The sequence below is a fragment of the Gossypium hirsutum genome, chromosome A02 (genome assembly GCF_007990345.1).
Source record: "Gossypium hirsutum isolate 1008001.06 chromosome A02, Gossypium_hirsutum_v2.1, whole genome shotgun sequence".
NCBI classification, from domain to species: domain Eukaryota; kingdom Viridiplantae; phylum Streptophyta; class Magnoliopsida; order Malvales; family Malvaceae; genus Gossypium; species Gossypium hirsutum.
The window spans coordinates 79936371-79947288 of NC_053425.1; the positions used below are offsets into that span (position 1 = coordinate 79936371).

Here is a 10918-nt window from a genome sequence, read left to right on the forward strand (position 1 = left end):
TGTTAGAGCACCTACAAGGACCTATGCTATCTGTGCTCGTGAAGAGGCATCCTCCCCAATGTAATTACGGGTACATTTTCTCTTCATGATGTTAATGTTATTGCTTTGATTGATCCAGGTTCGACCCATTCCTATGTTTGCATGAAATTGATGCCTAGTATAAACATGTCTATAGAGTCTACAAAATTTGTGATTAAAGTATCGAATCCATTGGGTCAATATGTATTAGTAGACAAAGTATGTAAAATTGCCCTTTGATGATCAGGGGTTACTGTTTTCCGGCCGATCTCATGCTATTGTCATTTGATGAGTTTGATGTGATTCTTGGTATGGATTGGTTGATTGCGCATGACGTGATAATGAATTGTGGGAAGAAATCACTGAGTTGAAATGCGAAAATAGTGAAATTCTTTGGGTTAATTTAGAAGACTCAGATAGTTCAATTGCCATGATTTCTGTTGTGTCTGCTCAGAAATGCTCGAGAAAAGGATATGAAGCTTATCTTACTTCTATGTTGAATACTAAAGATCCAGAGTTGAAAATTGAATCAGTGCCTGTGGTATGTGAGTTTCCTGATGTGTTTCCGAAAGAACTACCAGGTTTGCCTCCTATCAGAGAAGTTGAGTTTGGTATTGAATTGGTTCCGGGTACAACACCCATTTCTATTGCTCCTTATAGAATGGATCCAATGGAATTGAGAGAATTGAAAGTTCAGTTGCAGGAACTAACAGAGAGAGGCTTTGCAAGACCTAGTTGTTCACCATGGGGTGCACCAGTACTCTTTGTGAAAAAGAAAGATGGTTCGATGAGATTGTGCATAGATTATCGGTAACTTAACAAGGTGACTATTAAGAACAAGTATCCACTAGCTAGAATTGACGATTTTTTTGACCAATTGAAAGGAGCTACTGTGTTCTCTGAGATAGATTTAAGATCCGGATATTATCGGTTGCGAGTTAAAGAGTCAGATGTTTCGAAGACTGCTTTCCACACTAGGTATGGCCATTATGAGTTCCTTGTGATGCCATTTGGCTTGACTAATGCTCCTGCCATTTTCATGGACTTAATGAATTGAATTTTCAGACCTTACTTAGATAAATTTGTAGTTGTGTTCATTGATGATATCTTGATTTATTCTCATGATAAGACTGAGCATTCGGAGCATTTGAGAACAGTTTTACAGACTTTGAGAGATAATCAATTTTATGCCAAGTTTAGCAAAAATGAGTTCTGGTTAAGGGAAGTTGGTTTTCTTGGACATATAGTCTCAGGTGAAGGTATTAGAGTTGATCTGAGCAAGATTTCAGCCATTATTGATTGGAAGCCTCCCAGGAATGTATCAGAGGTCAAAAGTTTTCTTGGTCTCGCCGGCTATTATTGATGATTTGTAGAGAGAGTTTCAATGATAGCTACTCTATTGACAAGATTGCTTATGCCTTTAGACAGCTAAATTCACATGAGAAAAATTATCCGATACATGATTTAGAACTAGCTGCCATTGTATTTGCGTTGAAAATCTAGAGACATCACTTGTATAGTGAGAAGTGCCAAATATTTACTGATCATAAAAGTTTGAAATATTTGATGACTCAGAAAGATTTGAACTTGAGGCAAAGAAGATGGCTAGATTTGATTAAAGATTATGAACTAGTGATTGATTATCACCTGGGTAAGGCAAACGTAGTTGCTGATGCTTTGAGTAGAAAATCTTTATTTGCGTCAAGAGCTTTGAGCACTAGTTTAACCTTATCAGATGATGGTTTTATCTTAGCTGAATTAAGAGCTAAGCCAATGTGTCTTGAAGAAATTTGTGAAGTTCAGAAAGATGACAGTGAGTTGCAAGCCAAAAGAGCTCAGTGTGAGTCGGATATAGAGTTAGATTTTAAATCAGTTCTGATGGTTGTTTAACGTTCAGAAATTGGATATGTGTACCAAAGAATGATGAGCTTATTCGAAAGATTTTAGAGAAAGCACATAGCAGTTCTTTGTCTATTCATCCAGGTAGTACAAAGATGTATAATGATTTGAAGAAAGTGAATTGGTGGTAGGAATGAAGAGAGATATCTCAGAGTTTGTTTCTAGATGTTTGATCTGTCAGCAAGTAAAAGCCAAACATCATGTACCTTCAGGTTTGTTGCACCCTGTGTTAGTCCTTGAGTAGAAATGGGACCAAGTTGCCATGGATTTTGTGACAGGATTGCTGTTTGCACTGAGAAAGAAAGATGCAGTATGGGTTTTGACTGATAAGCTAACGAAGTCGGCTCATTTTATTCCAGTTCGTATGGATTATTCACTTGAAAACTTGGCTGAGTTGTATATTTCAGAGATAGTCAGACTACATGGAGTACCATTATCGATTATTTCAGATAGAGACCTGAGATTCACTTTACAGTTTTGGAAGAAGTTACAGGAAGCTTTGGGCACAAAGTTGAGTTTTAGTACAACTTTCTATCCTCAGACTGATGGTCAAGTAGAGAGATTTATTCAGATACTTGAGGATATGCTCAGATGTTTTGCCTTAGAATTTCAAGATAGTTGGGAGAAATATTTTTCGTTGGTAGAGTTTGCTTATAATAATAGTCACCAGTCGAGTTTGAAAATGGAACCTTATGAAGCTTTGTATGGACGTAAATGTTGCACACCTTTCTATTGGACAGAGCTTAAAGAAAATCAGATTTATGGGGTTGATTTAGTTAAAGAAACCAAAGAGAAAGTGAGAGTTATCAGAGATTGCTTGAAAGTAGCTTCAGATAGATAGAAGTCTTATACAGACTTGAAAGGAAAAGAGATTGAGTATCAAGTTGGTGACAAAGTGTTCTTGAAAGTATCCCCGTGGAAGAAAGTCTTTAGATTTGGCAAGAAAGGCAAACTAAGTCCACGTTTTATTAGACCGTTTGAGGTGACTGAAAGAGTTGGACCATTAGCATAGCAATTAGCTTTGCTACCAGAGTTAAAGAGGATTCATGTTGTGTTCCATGTGTCCATGTTACATCGTTATCGTTCTAATCCTTCACATGTGATTCCATAGACAGAGGTTGAGATTCAGCAAGGTATGACTTATGGTGAAGAACTAGTAAAGATTTTAGCTCGAGAGGTCAAGCAACTAAGGAACAAGAGTATTGCACTTGTGAAAGTATTATGGAATAGGCATGGGGTAGACGGGGCTACATGGGAGCCTGAAGAGGTTATGCGAAAACAGTATCCAAATCTTTTCACAGGTAAGATTTTCAAGGACGAAAATCCCTAAAGGGGGGAGAAATAACAGAATAGTGGTTGTGAAATCACGAATCTGAGATAGAAAAGTTTATTCTGATTAATTTTTATAATTTACCAAGTGATTAGATGCATGTGTTAGAGTATCGATGGAAAATTTTGATAGATAGCATGCTTAATTTTCCTACTAGGGCTTAATTGCAAAAGTTGATGAATATGAGTTTTAGATGCTAAAGGATTAAATTGAAGAGTAAAATTGAAGTAGAGGTCCTTAAATGGTAATTAGACCATTAGGCTTTCATGGACAAAAATGGACATACATAGATAAAAATAACTAAAGTTTTAATGAAAGGTATTTTAGTCATTTGGTAATTAAAAGATTAAAAAAGAGAAATGTAACATCTCGAAATAGAGCCTAAACGGAGTAGTGGTTGTGAAACCATGAATTCGAGATAGAAAAGTTTATTGCGATTAATTTTATGATTTATCGAGTGATTAGATGCATGTGTTAGAATACCGATAAGAAATTTCAGTGATTGCATGTCCGATTTGCATATTATGGTTTAATTGCAAAAGTTGATAAATATGAGTTCTAAATGCTAAGGGATTAAATTGAAGTGCATAATTGAAGTAGAGGTCCTTAAATGGTAATTAGACCATTATATCTTCATGGATAAAAATGGATATACATAGGTAGAAATAACTAAAAATTTTAATGAAGGGCATTTTAGTAAAGTGTCAAATAAAAGAATTAAAAAGGGAAAAAGATGGCAAAAATGTGCTCATCTTCTTCCTTAGGCCGAATGTCAAGGGTTCTCCATAGCTAGGGTTTGTTTCAAGCTTCCAAGCTCTATAGTAAGTGATTCCAAGCCCCGTTTTTAATGTTCTTTACGTGTTTGGAGTCCCAGTAACTTGATTAAACTTATTCTAGCAATAATTTAGCCTAGGGTTTATATTTGGAAAAATACTCATAGGTGAAATGTGTTTATTTTGATGTTTTATGGTAGAAAAGCTTGAAATTGTGTTAAACAACTTTTGCTAAGCGATTTTACGTGAAAACGAGTAAAACGACATAATCGATAAAAATACCTAATGTTCATAAGTACCTGTTAGAGTGAGAATTTGATGTTACCATAGAAGGGAAAAATGATCAGCATGTCATAAAACATAATAAAATAGGATGAAGTTTAATTTCCGAGCCTTGGGGAAAAAGTTTAAATATGTAAAAGTTTAGGGGAAAAAGTGTAATTTTTCCAAAGTTTGAGTCAATGACTATTTTAATGAATGTGAGTATTAAATAAGCTAAATTTGTTATTATAGATCAAGAAGAACGAAATCCTGAGTTAGATCCGGGAAAGAAAAAGATAGTGGACTAAATCGATATAGTTGATCGTATTTTGTTTCGAGGTAAGTTTGCGGTAAATAAATGCAATATTCTATTATTTTATGTTAATGTTGTTAATTTCCAGCATGTTTATTGTAACACCCCTCGCCCGCATCCAATGTCGGGACAGGGTTCGAGGTGTTACCGGACTTAAACTCAGTTAACTACATAAATTGGGCCGTAAAATTTTGATCAATTTAAAACTTCTTCACATACATTTCGTCCCTTAAACGGGCTCATGAGGCCTAAAACATGCATTAGAGACGGTTCGGGACTAAACCGAGAACTTAAGAAAAACTTTGAAAATTTTCATGCTTTAAGGCTCTACCTGCCCGTTGTGAGTATAGAGCACACGCGTGTGCTAGGGACATGCCCGTGTCCCGAATACGTGTTCAAAAACCTGGACATTCTGCCAATTTGGTCGTGAACAAATTGAAGCCACAAGGCCAAGGCACACGCCCGTGTCTTATGGCCGTGTCCTTCACACGGCTGAGACACATGGCCGTGTCTCTTGCCCGTGTGCTTACTACCATGCATACTGACTTGAAAAACTTAGGTGCAGGGGACACACGGCTGGATAACACGCCCATGGGGGCGGACCGTGTGTCACACACGGCCTAGACACACACCCGTGTGGACAAATTCAAGACTATTTTCCAAGCCGTTTTGTAACCCTCAAACACATGCATCCATACTTATACAATAGCATACAACATTGCAAAATTATGTATTTAAACATCCATAAACATGCTATGATCATGGCAATTTCACATGCAACCAATATTATAGGTTTTACCTTTATCTTTACCACATTAATGCTATAGCTATCAGCATGTCATCAAACCTCATTTTCATCATTAAGCATTCATGATCACATCCACATACCATTCATACTAAGGCATTAAAGACTTTTCATAAATAAATAGGTTTACCAACCCGATAATCAAAATAATCCAATATATTTGGCTAAAGAATAACACATACTCAAATATTTAAACTCCTGTACAAGCCATAGACTCAAAGTTCTTGAAATCACTTACACTAATAGCGATAGCTTGATAGTGTGATAATATCTCTGACGAACTCCAACCCAAGCTAACTTGGCAACACCAGAAAACATGGAAAAGGAAGCAGGGGTAAGCTTTATGCTTAGTAAGTTTATATGAAAACAATAAGCAACTCATTAACATGTTTCATCAATGTTCCCATCATATTCTCAAGTTCATGATAAGTTGTCTTCTTGTACAATAGTCAATAAAATATTTATATTTGGAGATAAGAAACTCCAAATTAAGTTCCATTAATTTTCTTTGAAACTAGACTCATGTACCTTTCTACCATAAAATTTCCAGAATTTTTGGTTTAGCCAAATAGTACAGTTTACTCCTCAAAGTTACCCCTGATTCACTGTCTGACAGTTCTGATCCTTCTGCACTAAAGTTCAATTATCTCATAGCACAGGACTCGAATAATGTTCTTGTCTATTTCTCTTGAAAATAGAATCATTAAGGACATATAAATTATAACTCATAACTATTTTTTTACAATTTATAATTATTTTCTCTGACTCTGTCTCACACAACTTCAAATTTCTCATTATAGGAAATTATTTTGCTTACACAGTTTCTTTTATAAGAAACTACACTCAATAAGCTTTAACTCCATATTTTATTCAGCCTCTAATTCACTTTCTACTAGACCATGCAATAGCCCAAAACTGTCCAGGCTAATTTACTCACTCACAATTGTTGTTCACCAATTTAATACAACATCATCTCATTTATCATGGCAAGAACACATAACTATGCATTATAAGCATGGACCCATAATCTCAATGTCATCAAGTATCAAAGACTTATTCCAAATCATGCCATTTTCATAGTATTCACCAAATACTATATACATCATAGATTATCACATATCAATGCATTACTCATAAGCTTAGTGTACATACATATACCAACTCGTAATAAAGTATATAATCATACCTTCTTTAACATGCTCTCCTTAGAGCTTTCATCACATCATCCATTACATTACCCGTTGAACACTCGGGATGCTAAAAGATGTTCGGAATTATCATACACTAAATAGAATACCAAAGCCATGTCCCATACATGGCCTTACATGGATCCACATATTGTTGCCATATCCCGAATATGGTCTTATACAAGGTCTCATGTTAGTGCCGATGCCATGTCCCGGGCATGGTCTTATACTAGCACACATATCATCATGTTTTCATTGAATCATCACAAGTCAATTCCAATAAAGGCATATATCAATATTTCATACAATATCAAGTATTAAGCACATGGTAATGAAGTTGATAAATTAATTTCATACCGACTTACTCGTTTCAAAGAAACATCATATTCCATCAAACTTCTTATATTTTAAATCATACACTTAATGCCATAACAAAAAAGAATTTTAATTCAAGCATGATATTGCATTATTATTGCCATACGAACTTACCTCGACACCAAATTGGTAAAAGAGGCCTAAACATCAATTTCTCGTTTTTGCTTGTTCAAAGCCCGAATCTCTTTTTTCATCATCTATAACATCACATTTAACTAATTAACACAATATACTAATCAAATTAGTACAATGACACATTTTGGCAAAATTTTCAATTTTTCCCCTATACTTTTCTTAATTATAGAATTGCCCCTAGGGTCGTAAAATGATTTTTTATCACATTTTCTTACTCATTAAGCCTAGACAAACCATTTTCATAACTATAGCAACTCACAAATTCAATTATTTCACACATTTACAACTTGTTTTACAACTTTGCAAAATACCCCATTTTAGGTGTTTTCATGCAAACTTCTTTCATAAAAGTTGTTTATAACACATATAAGACTCATATTCTTCCATAAAAACTCAACAAACAACACATATGCTTTCATGGAAAAACCCTTGACTCTTAATCATTTTGCAAAAGAGTCCCCTCATTTGAAAGCTCATGCTTTAGGGTTCCAAAAATGTAAAAATCATCAAGAAAGACATTAAAAATCACTTACTAGCATGGGAGTTTCTTTGCTGAAAATTTCTAGCTGCTAAACCCTTTCTTTGCTGCCATTTTCGGTGGAGAAGAAGAAAATGAAAGAAAAATGACAACTTTTTCTTTATTTTATTTTATTACCCAAAAAGTCAATTTAAATCCCATAAAATATGGCTTTTTGACCAATCTTGTCTCCCTTGGCTGGCCATCACACTTTCAATGGCGTAATTTCACATTAAAGACCCCCAATTTAAGATACAAAGCAATTTAACACCTTTAGGCATCAAAACACAACTTTTACCTTTTACGCGATTTAGTCCTTTTTCGAAATTGGACTAGAAATAGCTAAAATTAATATTTTGAAATTTTTATGCACCTTTATAAACATGCTATATCACATAAAATAACATCAAAATAATTTTCTCTAGCCTTGGAACAATGGTTCCGAAACCACTGTTCCGACTAGGCCCAAAATCTGGCTGTTACATGTATATTTATTTTATGAAATTATTCAAAGAAGACTCAAGCATGAATTGACGGACAAGTAATTTTAGAAAGTCCTGGTTGAACCTTAGGAATGTGTAGGATACAAATTTCATGAATTAGGGTTTAAGGATACCAAGTAAGACCATTGCAAGGCATGGCATTGGTAAATTTTACAAGGCAAGGGAATTGTGTAAGACCATGTTAAGACATGGCATTGATAAATTACTATAAGGCAAAGGTCCCATGTAAGACCATGCCAAGGCATGCCATTGGTGTGTTCATAAGACAAGGATACCATGTAAGCCCATGTCGAGACATGGCAATGGTAAGTTTAAAAAGGATACCATGTAAGACCATGACAAGTCATGGCAAGGGTAAGGTACCCGTGCATCCTTAGTATTCTGATAAACCGTAATTTATACATATTTCTATCCCATGCTTAGCACATTTTATGGATGATGTTTCCTTAAAATTGGTGAATTCGATGCTCCTAATGCCTTAATTTCATATTTTATACTTAGGTGAGCATAAGAGAGTGAAAGGAACGAGAAACACCCCAAAAATAGAGAAAATATACCAACGTACAAAATCAACATGGCCTGGACCTCCTCACACAGGCAGACCACACGGCCCTGTCAATTTGGCAGAATCGAAGCACGACTCACACGGGTGGACCACACGCTCGTGCCTATTTAACAGGCTTGACCACGGTCTGAAGTAATCGCACACGATCGTGTTACATGGGCTTTCCCTACCGAGCCCAAGTTTAGTCCAATTTGAAAAAGGCCAATTTTGAGGGTTCTTAGGCATTCTAAAGCCTATAAATACACCCTAGAGGAGGAGGGAAATAAGGGACACGGAGAAGGAAACAGGGAACTACTCAAAGAAAGCCGATTGATCCATCTCAGAAGCCAAATTCATCATCAAGAATGAAGATCTCCCCTCAATTTCCCTTCAGGAGTTTTGGGTTTTTCTTTATGTTTTGTATTCATTATTCTTCTGAGATGTTTAACTTTTTAGTTATGAACTAAAACCCCTAAATACCTAAGGGGAATGAAACCTAAACCAGATCTTGTTATTATTATCTGAATTGTATGATAAATATTTGGCTTGTTCTTAATTATGTGTTCTTAATTCTTGTCTTAATATTCCAGGATATTGATTCAAGTTAAGCTCTTATTCAGAGGAGGAATAGACCCTGTCTAAGAGTACATTTGTCATAATTAAGTAGAGTTGATTGAGCGCCTAGAGATAGGGTGGCAAGATTTTTCCGAATTAGGGTGAAACCTAATAAGGGGATCCATAGATCAAGTTAATGCAACCTTAGGGAGTTAATTAGAAAGAGATTTCAATTATTCAACCTAGGGTTAGACGTTCTTAGTCTCGAGAGGGATAATAATATAACTTAGGGATTTCTAGGAATCAAGTCACATGAATAAATCGTCTGATTCAGAGTCAAATAACAAGTGAAGTCTAGGTGGATTTTTCCTTAGGTATTGTCTTAATCAATCGAGTTTTTCCAAAAGTAATTCCCTAATTATATTTTCTTTGAATTCTTAGTTTAGTTAATTAGTTAGTTAAAACAAACCCCATTATTCTTAGACTAGATAATAAAAAGACAGTCATTACTAGTACTTTTAGTTCCTTTGGGTTCGACAATCCGGTCTTGCTAAAGCTATACTACTGTTCGATAGGTACACTTGCCTTCATTGTGATAATAGTTAGTTTCAAGAATGATTCATTATAAATATTTAAAACCTGTCACAAATATCACGTATCAAGTTTTTGGCGCCGTTGCTGGGGAACTAAGATATTAGGAACACTTGATTTTTATTACTTTAGCCATTTACTTTTATTGCAATTTAAATTTTATTCTAATTTTTTTATTACTAATTCTTCTTTTTCCCTTTTTCTGGCAGGTTTTTATAGTTTATGACTAGAAGAAACCCGTCAGGACCATTACTTTTTGACAGTGAGATTGGTCACACAGTTCGCAGAAACCAAAGAGAAATAAGGCGAAGCTTAAGATACACAGAGAACGAGCAAGAGGACAATATTCAAACCACAACTGAGGAGATGGCTGAAAACCAAGAAAATCCGCTACCTCCTGCAATTACTGCTAATCAAAATCCTGCTCTGCGCACTATTATAATTATGCTAAACCTAATTTAACAGGAACTGAGTCAAGTATAGTTAGACCTGCTATTGCTGCAAATAATTTTGAACTGAAACCTAACATAATTCAAATGATACAACAATTTGTTCAGTTTGATGGTTTTCATGACGAGGATCCCAATGCTCACTTGGCAAATTTCATAGAATTTTGCGATACCTTTAAAATTAATGGCTTTTTTGGTGATGGCATACGTCTTCGGTTATTTCCCTTTTCGTTGAGGAACAAAGCTAAACAGTGGTTGAACTCGTTACCACGAGGGTAAATCACTACTTGGGAACAGATGACTGAAATTTTTTTATTAAAATAATTTTCACTGACTAAAATAGCCAAATTACATAATGATATCTCTTCTTTTGTACAGATGGATTTAGAAACACTCTATGATGCATGGGAGAGATACAAGGACCTTTTGAGAAGGTGCCCTTACCATGGGTTACCACTTTAGCTACAAGTTCAAACGTTCCATAATGGCCTGAATCCTTCGACTCAACAGACGATTGATGTAGCCGTTGGAGGAACTACCAATAATAAGACACCTGAGGTGACTTACGAATTTATTGAGGAGATGTCACTGAATAACTATCAGTGGCAAGTTATGAGAACAAAGCTGATGAAAGAAGCCGGTGTTTTCAACCTCGACGTGGTT

At 35.4% G+C, this 10918-nt stretch overlaps 1 non-coding gene across 1 annotated transcript; it reads right to left on the reverse strand.

The window, feature by feature from the left end:
* Nucleotides 1-10601: 10601 nt before the first annotated feature.
* On the reverse strand, nucleotides 10602-10707 carry LOC121217010 (small nucleolar RNA R71). Its single transcript, XR_005913205.1, has one exon. It is a non-coding gene; the product is annotated as a small nucleolar RNA R71 (small nucleolar RNA).
* Between the last annotated feature and the right edge of the window lie 211 nt (nucleotides 10708-10918).